Raw genomic sequence first — 14,220 nt, 5'->3', positions numbered from 1 at the left:
CAATAAGGTAACAAAACAACTATGGAAAACAGGGAAACATCGACATTTTTTTCTGGCAACCATTTCTAGGATAATGGCGGTCAAATAGAAGCGAACTGATGCGGTCAAATAGAAGCGAACTGATGTCCTTATTTGCGTGTTGGCTTAAATTTCCCCACTCCATTTTTGGGTTGCCTGAGAGTAATCGTATTCGATTTCTGGCGCAGCGGCGGGATCGATACTTGTTGAACGTGTTGAAATTGTATGAAAATTATAGACCTACAACAACGATATCGATACTAGTTGAAATTGTATTAAAATTATGAACCTACAGCAGCGATATCGATACTAGATGAAATTGTAGAAGTTCCGCTACAGTGTCGATACTTGTTTAAAGTTGCTGAAATTGTAGACCCACCTTGTAACTAGAGACGGGAGGGGGGGGGGGGGTTATAACGTGACGCTGACGCCGGGGGGACGACGACACATTATCACGTGATGGTGACGTCACAAGCTGTTAGCCGTGACAATAACTACACTGCCGTTATATGACACCGGCACACAGAGACCAACTGTCTTTTATATAGCACGTGTTGCCTAGACAACCTTACATTGTCAGACTACCCCCCCCCCCCCCACACACAATGTGAAATGATTTCCAGCCCAGCTAGCAAACAATTAGCAGCAGTCATGTGACTCTAATCAAACAGTTATGAGAAACACGTGTAGCATAACGCGTCATATTATGACGTCATTAAACAACTGCAGATTGATTACAATTACACCCAGCTGGCTAGTTCAGCTACCCAAAACCAGCTACCTGTAATGTAATGTCAGTTATCTGTGATGCCAGCTACCTGTAATGTAATGTCAGCTACCTGTGATGCCAGCTACCTGTAATGTAATGTCAGCTACCTGTGATGTCAGCTACCTGTAATGTAATGTCAGGTACCTGTGATGCCAGCTACCTGTAATGTAATGTCAGCTACCTGTGATGTCAGCTACCTGTAATGTAATGTCAGGTACCTGTGATGCCAGCTACCTGTAATGTAATGTCAGTTACCTGTGATGCCAGCTACCTGTAATGTAATGTCAGCTACCTGTGATGTCAGCTACCTGTAATGTAATGCCAGCTACCTGTGATGTCAGTTACCTGTGATTTAATGTCAGCTACCTGTGATGTCAGCTACCTGTAATGTAATGTCAGCTACCTGTGATGTCAGCTACCTGTAATGTAATGCCAGCTACCTGTGATGTCAGCTACCTGTGATTTAATGTCAGCTACCTGTGATGTCAGTTACCTGTGATTTAATGTCAGTTACCTGCAGCCTGCCATGAACAACACGACACACAAATCAATTCTTGACAGCCATGTTTGGTGGACCCTATCGCGTGACGTGATGCAGGTATAAAACAAATGACTGCAACAACCACTTGAAATATTTTACTCAACAGTCGATTAAATATTTAGTGGGGTCACGTGATGATCTCTGGAGACTTGAGGCAGAGCAGCTAATTCAATCCACAATCCACAATCAGTTCAGGCTAATGTCTGTGTTAGCAGCCTCTCGGGTTAGGTTTCGGTCACAGGTAGCAGGGTGTCGGTGGTTGGTCACAGGTAGCAGGGTGTCGGTGGTTGGTCACAGGTGGCAGGGTGTCGGTGGTTGGTCACAGGTGGCAGGGTGTCGGTGGTTGGTAACAGGTGGCAGGGTGTCGGTGGTTGGTAGCAGGTGGCAGGGTGTCGGTGGTTGGTAGCAGGGTGTCGGTGGTTGGTAGCAGGTGGCAGGGTGTCGGTGGTTGGTAGCAGGGTGTCAGTGGTTGGTCACAGTTAGCAGGGTGTCGGTGGTTGGTCACAGGTAGCAGGGTGTCGGTGGTTGGTCACAGGTAGCAGGGTGTCAGTGGTTGGTCACAGGTAGCAGGGTGTCGGTGGTTGGTCACAGGTAGCAGGGTGTCGGTGGTTGGTCACAGGTAGCAGGGTGTCGGTGGTTGGTCACAGGTAGCAGGGTGTCAGTGGTTGGTCACAGGTAGCAGGGTGTCGGTGGTTGGTCACAGGTAGCAGGGTGTCGGTGGTTGGTCACAGGTAGCAGGGTGTCGGTGGTTGGTCACAGGTGGCAGGGTGTCGGTGGTTGGTCACAGGTGGCAGGGTGTCGGTGGTTGGTAACAGGTGGCAGGGTGTCGGTGGTTGGTAGCAGGTGGCAGGGTGTCGGTGGTTGGTAGCAGGGTGTCGGTGGTTGGTAGCAGGGTGTCAGTGGTTGGTCACAGTTAGCAGGGTGTCGGTGGTTGGTCACAGGTAGCAGGGTGTCGGTGGTTGGTCACAGGTAGCAGGGTGTCAGTGGTTGGTCACAGGTAGCAGGGTGTCGGTGGTTGGTCACAGGTAGCAGGGTGTCGGTGGTTGGTCACAGGTAGCAGGGTGTCGGTGGTTGGTCACAGGTAGCAGGGTGTCAGTGGTTGGTCACAGGTAGCAGGGTGTCGGTGGTTGGTCACAGGTAGCAGGGTGTCGGTGGTTGGTCACAGGTAGCAGGGTGTCGGTGGTTGGTCACAGGTGGCAGGGTGTCGGTGGTTGGTCACAGGTAGCAGGGTGTCGGTGGTTGGTCACAGGTGGCAGGGTGTCGGTGGTTGGTCACAGGTAGCAGGGTGTCGGTGGTTGGTCACAGGTAGTAGGGTGTCGGTGGTTGGTCACAGGTAGTAGGGTGTCGGTGGTTGGTAGCAGGGTGTCGGTGGTTGGTAGCAGGGTGTCGGTGGTTGGTCACAGGTAGTAGGGTGTCGGTGGTTGGTCACAGGTAGCAGGGTGTCGGTGGTTGGTCACAGGTAGCAGGGTGTCGGTGGTTGGTCACAGGTAGCAGGGTGTCGGTGGTTGGTCACAGGTAGCAGGGTGTCGGTGGTTGGTCACAGGTAGCAGGGTGTCGGTGGTTGGTAGCAGGGTGTCGGTGGTTGGTCACAGGTAGCAGGGTGTCGGTGGTTGGTCACAGGTAGTAGGGTGTCGGTGGTTGGTCACAGGTGGCTGGGTGTCGGTGGTTGGTAGCAGGGTGTCGGTGGTTGGTCACAGGTAGCAGGGTGTCAGTGGTTGGTCACAGGTAGTAGGGTGTCGGTGGTTGGTCACAGGTAGTAGGGTGTCGGTGGTTGGTCACAGGTGGCTGGGTGTCGGTGGTTGGTAGCAGGGTGTCGGTGGTTGGTCACAGGTAGCAGGGTGTCAGTGGTTGGTCACAGGTAGCAGGGTGTCGGTGGTTGGTCACAGGTAGCAGGGTGTCGGTGGTTGGTCACAGGTAGCAGGGTGTCGGTGGTTGGTCACAGGTAGCAGGGTGTCGGTGGTTGGTCACAGGTAGCAGGGTGTCGGTGGTTGGTAGCAGGGTGTCGGTGGTTGGTCACAGGTAGCAGGGTGTCGGTGGTTGGTAGCAGGGTGTCGGTGGTTGGTCACAGGTAGCAGGGTGTCAGTGGTTGGTCACAGGTAGCAGGGTGTCGGTGGTTGGTCACAGGTAGCAGGGTGTCGGTGGTTGGTCACAGGTAGCAGGGTGTCGGTGGTTGGTCACAGGTAGCAGGGTGTCGGTGGTTGGTCACAGGTAGCAGGGTGTCGGTGGTTGGTAGCAGGGTGTCGGTGGTTGGTCACAGGTAGCAGGGTGTCGGTGGTTGGTCACAGGTAGTAGGGTGTCGGTGGTTGGTCACAGGTGGCTGGGTGTCGGTGGTTGGTAGCAGGGTGTCGGTGGTTGGTCACAGGTAGCAGGGTGTCAGTGGTTGGTCACAGGTAGTAGGGTGTCGGTGGTTGGTCACAGGTAGTAGGGTGTCGGTGGTTGGTCACAGGTGGCTGGGTGTCGGTGGTTGGTAGCAGGGTGTCGGTGGTTGGTCACAGGTAGCAGGGTGTCAGTGGTTGGTCACAGGTAGCAGGGTGTCGGTGGTTGGTCACAGGTAGTAGGGTGTCGGTGGTTGGTCACAGGTAGTAGGGTGTCGGTGGTTGGTAGCAGGGTGTCGGTGGTTGGTCACAGGTAGTAGGGTGTCGGTGGTTGGTCACAGGTAGTAGGGTGTCGGTGGTTGGTAGTAGGGTGTCGGTGGTTGGTCACAGGTAGTAGGGTGTCGGTGGTTGGTCACAGGTAGCAGGGTGTCGGTGGTTGGTCACAGGTAGCAGGGTGTCGGTGGTTGGTAGCAGGGTGTCGGTGGTTGGTAGCAGGGTGTCGGTGGTTGGTCACAGGTAGTAGGGTGTCGGTGGTTGGTCACAGGTAGCAGGGTGTCGGTGGTTGGTAGCAGGGTGTCGGTGGTTGGTCACAGGTAGCAGGGTGTCGGTGGTTGGTCACAGGTAGTAGGGTGTCGGTGGTTGGTCACAGGTGGCTGGGTGTCGGTGGTTGGTAGCAGGGTGTCGGTGGTTGGTCACAGGTAGCAGGGTGTCAGTGGTTGGTCACAGGTAGTAGGGTGTCGGTGGTTGGTCACAGGTAGTAGGGTGTCGGTGGTTGGTCACAGGTGGCTGGGTGTCGGTGGTTGGTAGCAGGGTGTCGGTGGTTGGTCACAGGTAGCAGGGTGTCAGTGGTTGGTCACAGGTAGCAGGGTGTCGGTGGTTGGTCACAGGTAGTAGGGTGTCGGTGGTTGGTCACAGGTAGCAGGGTGTCGGTGGTTGGTCACAGGTAGCAGGGTGTCGGTGGTTGGTCACAGGTAGCAGGGTGTCGGTGGTTGGTCACAGGTAGCAGGGTGTCGGTGGTTGGTCACAGGTAGCAGGGTGTCGGTGGTTGGTCACAGGTAGTAGGGTGTCGGTGGTTGGTAGCAGGGTGTCGGTGGTTGGTCACAGGTAGCAGGGTGTCAGTGGTTGGTCACAGGTAGCAGGGTGTCGGTGGTTGGTCACAGGTGGCAGGGTGTCGGTGGTTGGTCACAGGTGGCTGGGTGTCGGTGGTTGGTAGCAGGGTGTCGGTGGTTGGTCACAGGTAGCAGGGTGTCGGTGGTTGGTCACAGGTAGCAGGGTGTCGGTGGTTGGTCACAGGTGGCTGGGTGTCGGTGGTTGGTAGCAGGGTGTCGGTGGTTGGTCACAGGTGGCAGGGTGTCGGTGGTTGGTCACAGGTGGCAGGGTGTCGGTGGTTGGTCACAGGTAGCAGGGTGTCAGTGGTTGGTAGCAGGGTGTCAGTGGTTGGTCACAGGTAGCAGGGTGTCGGTGGTTGGTCACAGGTGGCAGGGTGTCGGTGGTTGGTCACAGGTAGCAGGGTGTCGGTGGTTGGTCACAGGCAGCAGGGTGTCGGTGGTTGGTCACAGATGGCAGGGTGTCAGTGGTTGGTCACAGGTGGCTGGGTGTCGGTGGTTGGTAGCAGGGTGTCGGTGGTTGGTAGCAGGGTGTCGGTGGTTGGTCACAGGTAGCAGGGTGTCGGTGGTTGGTCACAGGTGGCTGGGTGTCGGTGGTTGGTAGCAGGGTGTCGGTGGTTGGTCACAGGTAGCAGGGTGTCGGTGGTTGGTCACAGGTGGCTGGGTGTCGGTGGTTGGTAGCAGGGTGTCGGTGGTTGGTCACAGGTAGCAGGGTGTCGGTGGTTGGTCACAGGTAGCAGGGTGTCGGTGGTTGGTCACAGGTAGCAGGGTGTCGGTGGTTGGTCACAGGTAGCAGGGTGTCGGTGGTTGGTCACAGGTAGCAGGGTGTCGGTGGTTGGTCACAGGTAGCAGGGTGTCGGTGGTTGGTAGCAGGTAGCAGGGTGTCGGTGGTTGGTCACAGGTAGCAGGGTGTCGGTGGTTGGTCACAGGTGGCAGGGTGTCGGTGGTTGGTCACAGGTGGCAGGGTGTCGGTGGTTGGTCACAGGTGGCAGGGTGTCGGTGGTTGGTCACAGGTGGCAGGGTGTCGGTGGTTGGTAGCAGGGTGTCGGTGGTTGGTCACAGGTGGCAGGGTGTCGGTGGTTGGTAACAGGTGGCAGGGTGTCGGTGGTTGGTCACAGGTGGCAGGGTGTCGGTGGTTGGTCACAGGTGGCAGGGTGTCGGTGGTTGGTCACAGGTAGCAAGGTGTCGGTGGTTGGTCACAGGGTGTAGGTGGTTGGTCAACCCAACGTTGCTCTGTCTCTCGCTGGGTTCTGGTTCAAATCTTACTCGAGTTGGGTCGTAGAATGGACGGATGCTAGCCGTCCACTCCAGGACCTAACACTGGCCCAGCCGTCCACTCCAGGACCTAACACTGGCCCAGCCGTCCACTCCAGGACCTAACAATGGCCCAGCCGTCCACTCCAGGACCTAACACTGGCCCAGCCGTCTACTCCAGGACCTAACACTGGCCCAGCCGTCTACTCCAGGACCTAACACTGGCCCAGCCGTCTACTCCAGGACCTAACAATGGTCCAGCCGTCTACTCCAGGACATAACACTGGCCCAGCCGTCTACTCCAGGACCTAACAATGGCCCAGCCGTCTACTCCAGGACCTAACACTGGCCCAGCCGTCTACTCCAGGACCTAACACTGTCCCAGCCGTCTACTCCAGGACCTAACAATGGCCCAGCCGTCTACTCCAGGACCTAACACTGTCCCAGCCGTCTACTCCAGGACCTAACACTAGCCCAGCCGTCTACTCCAGGACCTAACACTGGCCCAGCCGTCTACTCCAGGACCTAACACTGTCCCAGCCGTCAACTCCAGGACATAACACTGTCCCAGCCGTCTACTCCAGGACATAACACTGGCCCAGCCGTCTACTCCAGGACCTAACACTGGCCCAGCCGTCTACTCCAGGACCTAACACTGTCCCAGCCGTCTACTCCAGGACCTAACAATGGCCCAGCCGTCTACTCCAGGACCTACTAGACCAGTCCACCGACAGCCCCCCCCCCGAACGAAATTTTAAAAATAATCATAGTCCGCCACCCTCCCCAGAAAATCTAAAACCTGCCCCCTCCCACAGTACCCAAACAAAAATATATGAAAGAAACCCAGTCTTCCACCAGCACAACGGTCGGTTAAAGACCCACACACTAACCCAACGGTCGATTAAAGACCCACACACTAACCCAACGGTCGATTAAAGACCCACACACTAGGCCAACGGTCGGTTAAAGACCCACACCAGCCCAGTCTCGACGTATACCACATAATCAAATCACAGACGTAATGTCAACTCATTATACAATAAAAGCCAGCCACATGTCATTCATATTACCATATGTCACTGAATGACATATCGCCATTCCGGTTTAGATTAGACCTTATCTCCCATTGGATAATAAAAAAACTATTTATAGCCCAAGGGAGAGAAATCCTGGTACACCATATGATGTTCCCCACATCCGCTGGCCTTGTTCGGCCTGTCAATGTTTAGCGTCTCAACTGACGTCCTTAACCACTTGATTCGTATGCTGCATGCCGCCATACTCTCTGGTCATTATGGCAATCTAAACAAGGTCGATCATGACATGAACATTCAAAAAATGATTAGTCATCGATTTCAAATCTGGTTAATAACACCAACTACGGTCACCATCAGGCCATAATCGGCTACACTTACCACCCAGCTGTGACCAGCTACACTAACCACCCACTAGGACCCAGCCGTTATCGGCTAGTCACCCCCCCCCCCCCCTCAAATGCCAAGCCCACACGACCACCCGTGACCTTCACAAGAAGCTGTCTGATTATTTTATTGTGTCACCCTGCCTGCCGCGCCACGCTTGACTGGCCACCGATATCACACCGGCACCTCTCACGCGTGACGTCTTGTAACGCCACCCACGCCAGCGCTCGTGACGGTAGCAGACGAGACTCCAGCGGCCCACGCCAGCGCGGTTAACCGCCGAGTGCACCCCTCCCTCCCCGCTACAGGTGCATGAAATGACATCACATCCCGACACTGACTCGCGATTGTCTTTAGCAGACGACCAAGAATGTTGATGAAGTGCGGGCAAAAGTTTCAAACTCGTGCTTTCAGTTGATGGCCACTTAGTGGAAGGGTGGATCGACTGAGTGGAGGGGTGGATCGTATTAGTAGAGCGGTGGATCTAAATCACCGTGTGGCCCGTGTGTAGTGTGTTACATAACGGCGGTGTGTTTCTGGATTATTTGGATTACACGAGATGCCGGATTTAATCCACCAGGTAAGTTTTTCTTTTGTCTTTCTTGTTTCATAGGCCCGCTAGTGTAGGACAATGAGGGACCATGACCCGTGTCTGTAGGACAATGAGGGACCATGACCCGTGTCTGTAGGACAATGAGGGACCATGACCCGTGTCTGTAGGACAATGAGGGACCATGACCCGTGTCTGTTGGACAAAATGACCCGTGTCTGTTGGACAAAATGACCCGTGTCTGTAGGACAAAATGACCCGTGTCTGTAGGACAATGAGGGACCATGACCCGTGTCTGTTGGACAAAATGACCCGTGTCTGTTGGACAAAATGACCCGTGTCTGTTGGACAAAATGACCCGTGTCTGTTGGACAAAATGACCCGTGTCTGTAGGACAATGAGGGACCATGACCCGTGTCTGTTGGACAATGAGGGACCATGACCCGTGTCTGTAGGACAATGAGGGACCATGACCCGTGTCTGTTGGACAAAATGACCCGTGTCTGTTGGACAAAATGACCCGTGTCTGTAGGACAAAATGACCCGTGTCTGTAGGACAATGAGGGACCATGACCCGTGTCTGTTGGACAAAATGACCCGTGTCTGTTGGACAAAATGACCCGTGTCTGTTGGACAAAATGACCCGTGTCTGTTGGACAAAATGACCCGTGTCTGTAGGACAATGAGGGACCATGACCCGTGTCTGTTGGACAATGAGGGACCATGACCCGTGTCTGTAGGACAATGAGGGACCATGACCCGTGTCTGTTGGACAATGAGGGACCATGACCCGTGTCTGTAGGACAATAAAGGATTGGTGTTGAACAACTTTAAGGCTTGAAACAACTGTTTTTCTAAATAAATAAAAAACGTTAAGATATTTGGTTTAGAGAAAGAGAGATACGGGGGGGGGGGGGGGGGTGGAAAGTTTTGGTGTGTATGTGAGTAGCGAGAGTGTGTCTAAGAAAGTTTTGGTGTGTATGTGAGTAGAGAGAGTGTGTCTAAGAAAGTTTTGGTGTGTATGTGAGTAGCGAGAGTGTGTCTAAGAAAGTTTTGGTGTGTATGTGAGTAGCGAGAGTGTGTCTAAGAAAGTTTTGGTGTGTATGTGTGTAGCGAGAGTGTGTCTAAGAAAGTTTTGGTGTGTATGTGTGTATGTGAGTAGCGAGAGTGTGTCTAAGAAAGTTTTGGTGTGTATGTGTGTATGTGAGTAGCGAGAGTGTGTCTAAGAAAGTTTTGGTGTGTATGTGAGTAGCGAGAGTGTGTCTAAGAAAGTTTTGGTGTGTGTGTGAGTAGCGAGAGTGTGTCTAAGAAAGTTTTGGTGTGTATGTGAGTAGCGAGAGTGTGTCTAAGAAAGTTTTGGTGTGTATGTGAGTAGCGAGAGTGTGTCTAAGAAAGTTTTGGTGTGTATGTGTGTATGTGAGTAGCGAGAGTGTGTCTAAGAAAGTTTTGGTGTGTATGTGAGTAGCGAGAGTGTGTCTAAGAAAGTTTTGGTGTGTATGTGAGTAGCGAGAGTGTGTCTAAGAAAGTTTTGGTGTGTATGTGTGTATGTGAGTAGCGAGAGTGTGTCTAAGAAAGTTTTGGTGTGTATGTGAGTAGCGAGAGAGTGTCTAAGAAAGTTTTGGTGTGTATGTGAGTAGCGAGAGTGTGTCTAAGAAAGTTTTGGTGTGTATGTGTGTATGTGAGTAGCGAGAGTGTGTCTAAGAAAGTTTTGGTGTGTATGTGTGTATGTGAGTAGCGAGAGTGTGTATGTGAGTAGCGAGAGTGTGTCTAAGAAAGTTTTGGTGTGTATGTGTGTATGTGAGTAGCGAGAGTGTGTCTAAGAAAGTTTTGGTGTGTATGTGAGTAGCGAGAGAGTGTCTAAGAAAGTTTTGGTGTGTATGTGAGTAGCGAGAGTGTGTCTAAGAAAGTTTTGGTGTGTATGTGTGTATGTGAGTAGCGAGAGTGTGTCTAAGAAAGTTTTGGTGTGTATGTGTGTATGTGAGTAGCGAGAGTGTGTATGTGAGTAGCGAGAGTGTGTCTAAGAAAGTTTTGGTGTGTATGTGTGTATGTGAGTAGCGAGAGTGTGTCTAAGAAAGTTTTGGTGTGTATGTGTGTATGTGTGTATGTGAGTAGCGAGAGTGTGTCTAAGAAAGTTTTGGTGTGTATGTGAGTAGCGAGAGTGTGTCTAAGAAAGTTTTGGTGTGTATGTGTGTATGTGAGTAGCGAGAGTGTGTCTAAGAAAGTTTTGGTGTGTATGTGAGTAGCGAAAGTGTGTCTAAGAAAGTTTTGGTGTGTATGTGTGTATGTGAGTAGCGAGAGTGTGTCTAAGAAAGTTTTGGTGTGTATGTGAGTAGCGAGAGTGTGTCTAAGAAAGTTTTGGTGTGTATGTGAGTAGCGAGAGTGTGTCTAAGAAAGTTTTGGTGTGTATGTGAGTAGCGAGAGTGTGTCTAAGAAAGTTTTGGTGTGTATGTGTGTATGTGAGTAGCGAGAGTGTGTCTAAGAAAGTTTTGGTGTGTATGTGTGTATGTGAGTAGCGAGAGTGTGTCTAAGAAAGTTTTGGTGTGTATGTGAGTAGCGAGAGTGTGTCTAAGAAAGTTTTGGTGTGTGTGTGAGTAGCGAGAGTGTGTCTAAGAAAGTTTTGGTGTGTATGTGAGTAGCGAGAGTGTGTCTAAGAAAGTTTTGGTGTGTATGTGAGTAGCGAGAGTGTGTCTAAGAAAGTTTTGGTGTGTATGTGTGTATGTGAGTAGCGAGAGTGTGTCTAAGAAAGTTTTGGTGTGTATGTGTGTATGTGAGTAGCGAGAGTGTGTCTAAGAAAGTTTTGGTGTGTATGTGAGTAGCGAGAGTGTGTCTAAGAAATACATTCCTGTGAGATCGCCAAAAAAAACAACAACAAATTCTTGAGGAATTTTTTAATTATCATACGTGTACTGGCTTCTATGTGTACTAGTGATGTCACTGGCTTCTATGTGTACTAGTGATGTTGTGTCTATGTGTACTAGTGATGTTGTGTCTATGTGTACTAGTGATGTTGTGTCTATGTGTACTAGTGATGTTGTGTCTATGTGTACTAGTGATGTTGTGTCTATGTGTACTAGTGATGTCATTGGGTTCTATGTGTACTAGTGATGTTGTGTCTATGTGTACTAGTGATGTTGTGTCTATGTGTACTAGTGATGTTGTGTCTATGTGTACTAGTGATGTTGTGTCTATGTGTACTAGTGATGTTGTGTCTATGTGTACTAGTGATGTTGTGTCTATGTGTACTAGTGATGTTGTGTCTATGTGTACTAGTGATGTTGTGTCTATGTGTACTAGTGATGTTGTGTCTATGTGTACTAGTGATGTTGTGTCTATGTGTACTAGTGATGTTGTGTCTATGTGTACTAGTGATGTTGTGTCTATGTGTACTAGTGATGTTGTGTCTATGTGTACTAGTGATGTTGTGTCTATGTGTACTAGTGATGTTGTGTCTATGTGTACTAGTGATGTTACTAAGCTTTGGTTGGTTGTTAAACTGTTTACATAAGGTTATCCCGTCCATTATAGTGGTGTTTGATGGTGATATTGTCATTACGTAATTGTCATGGTGTTTGGTGGTATCATGGTATCTACACACTACCCCGCCCCACCCTGACCGTCTCTGTTGATTGCCTCGAGTAATTAAACCCGCACGCTCCCCTGGATTTCATCCCTTAATGACCACGTGACTTAGACCCGCCCCCTCTCCTCTCATACAACTGCCCATTCACAAAGATAAGTACTCACACTTCAGGCTGCGGCTATTTATAGACAAGAGATCACACGCGCTTGATCATAGTACGTCCATGTCGGCAGTTTGTTGGACAAGAGGTCAGTCTGTCAGTCATTAGGACAGTCTGTCAGTCATTAGGTCAGTCTGTCAGCCAAGGGGTCAGTCTGTCAGCCATTTGGTCAGTCTGTCAGTCATTAGGTCAGTCTGTTAGTCATTAGGTCAGTCTGTCAGTCATTAGGTCAGTCTGTCAGCCATTAGGTCAGTCTGTCAGTCATTAGGTCAGTCTGTCAGTCATTAGGTCAGACAATAGGTCAGTCTGTTAGCCAAGGTGTCAGTCTGTCAGTCATTATGGGTCTGTTAGATAACTAACCTTGATAGACTAAATCACAGCCGTGCCTAGATCTGGGAAATGGGGTTAGCAAGTGGGTCAAAGTTCACGAAGTATTGAAATGCTAATTTTACAGCACACACCTCAAACACAGCACAGGTCATGTTATTCTTGTTACACCTTGGATCACTTTCTCCCCACACCGTACGCCTGCCACACCTGGGTGTGGCAGGCCAGTGGCAGGTCACTCGTGTGGCAGGAAGGTGTGCCAGGTGTTCACAGCAGCAGGTCACAGTGACACGACTGACATCGGTGGATCCGGTGTACACATGACCTAGTTGTGTCGTCACGTTTTGTGACTGTGTCATCGTGTTTTGACACGTCGTTAGCCAGTCACCTACCTGTAGGTCTGGGGTACTCAGGTGATCCACACACGGAGATGTATGATGTAACAGACTCCAGTGAAAACTTAAATTCTAGAAAACTTTGAGCAACAAATGATCACAATCAATATAACTAAATTTTTTGTCGAAAAAAGTGTGTCCATCTACATGTCAAAATGTATGATATTTAAAGCTATATGTCAAAACGTATGATATTTGAAAGCTATATGTCAAAATGTATGACATTTGAAAGCTGTATGTCCTTTGAGGAAGTCTCCCAACTGTAGATGACGTCACTTCGATAGCTAGTGACGTTATCTTTATCAGACAGACTTCCGTTGTCTGGCTAGACTGACCTTGACCTCTTATCAGATCTATCTCAACAAGACAATATCCTGACCACTTCCGGTCGGACAACAGCCAGGACATCCATCATGTTCAATCCAATCAATCCACCTTTGGATACACTGACCAGTGACCATCCATACCAAATATCCACGTTGTCTAGACGTTTTAGTTGACTTGATCTGCGCATGATCAGCAGTCAGTCAGCCTTCCTGTTGTACGTGACATCTACTTCCGCTTGACCTTCAAGATGTAAACAAACCTGTTGGTTCACGTCAACAAAAGGTGCACCAGGCGGAGTAATTTAACAACTGTAGGAAGTAAAGAAATACCTACACAATGGATTACTTCCCCCTAAAAATGCCGGTTACTTCCCTCATATTGTTTCATCTCAAATAATTATCTCCCCCCCCGGTCTGATGACCTCTACACATCCATACACGTGACATCTGACATCACTAGTTCAGTGCTGCCCCCCCCCCCCCCCCCCCCAGCCAGCGAGTCCCATGATATAGTGAGCGCCAGGGTGTAATCAAGAAAGATAATTCACTGGTCCTCTAGTCAGAACACAATGATGTATAGCCTCCCTTGTAGACTTACTGCGGCTACTCATTCGTCTCATAAGGTCGGGGGAGGGAGTTGGGGGAGTGGGAGGGGGTTAATTATTGTACATCGCTCGGGGTTGTGACGTCTTCCATAGTGTTCAGCGACTTAACGGGTAGTGCCATGGATAGGGGGGGGGGGTTAGGTAATTGTCATCGTATTAGTACATCAACCTTATCTCACCGACAACCACACATCCTTATCTCACCGACAACCACAGCCTTATCTCACCAACCACACAACCTTATCTCACCGACAACCACACATCCTTATCTCACCAACAACACAACCTTATCTCACCAACCACACATCCTTATCTCACCGACAACCACACAACCTTATCTCACCGACAACCACAGCCTTATCTCACCGACAACCACACATCCTTATCTCACCAACCACACATCCTTATCTCACCGACAACCACACATCCTTATCTCACCGACAACCACACAACCTTATCTCACCGACAACCACACATCCTTATCTCACCGACAACCACAGCCTTATCTCACCAACCACACATCCTTATCTCACCAACCACACATCCTTATCTCACCAACCACACATCCTTATCTCACCAACCACACATCCTTATCTCACCAACCACACAACTTTATCTCACCGACAACCACAGCCTTATCACACCAACCACACACCCTTATCTCACCAACCACACAACCTTATCTCACCAACCACACAACCTTATCTCACCGACAACCACACAACCTTATCTCACCGACAACCACACATCCTTATCTCACCGACAACCACAGCCTTATCTCACCAACCACACAACCTTATCTCACCGACAACCACACAATCTTATCTCACCAACCACACATCCTTATCTCACC

At 50.5% G+C, this 14,220-nt stretch overlaps 1 protein-coding gene across 1 annotated transcript in view; it reads left to right on the top strand.

Moving 5' to 3' along the window:
• The first annotated feature begins 7,678 nt into the window (after positions 1–7,678).
• Positions 7,679–14,220, top strand: part of LOC131937907 (uncharacterized) — a 39,538-nt gene continuing 32,996 nt past the window's right edge. Inside the window, exon 1 of the mRNA XM_059295626.1 lies at positions 7,679–8,004. The gene's annotated coding sequence lies outside the window, so the exon portion shown is untranslated. The remainder of the gene's footprint in view (positions 8,005–14,220) is intronic.

Source organism: Physella acuta, unplaced genomic scaffold (assembly GCF_028476545.2).
Source record: "Physella acuta isolate Inbredline_101_S28 unplaced genomic scaffold, ASM2847654v3 ptg000225l, whole genome shotgun sequence".
Taxonomy (NCBI): domain Eukaryota; kingdom Metazoa; phylum Mollusca; class Gastropoda; family Physidae; genus Physella; species Physella acuta.
Note: the sequence above shows the minus strand (reverse complement) of the source record. Positions and strands in the feature narration are given on the sequence as shown.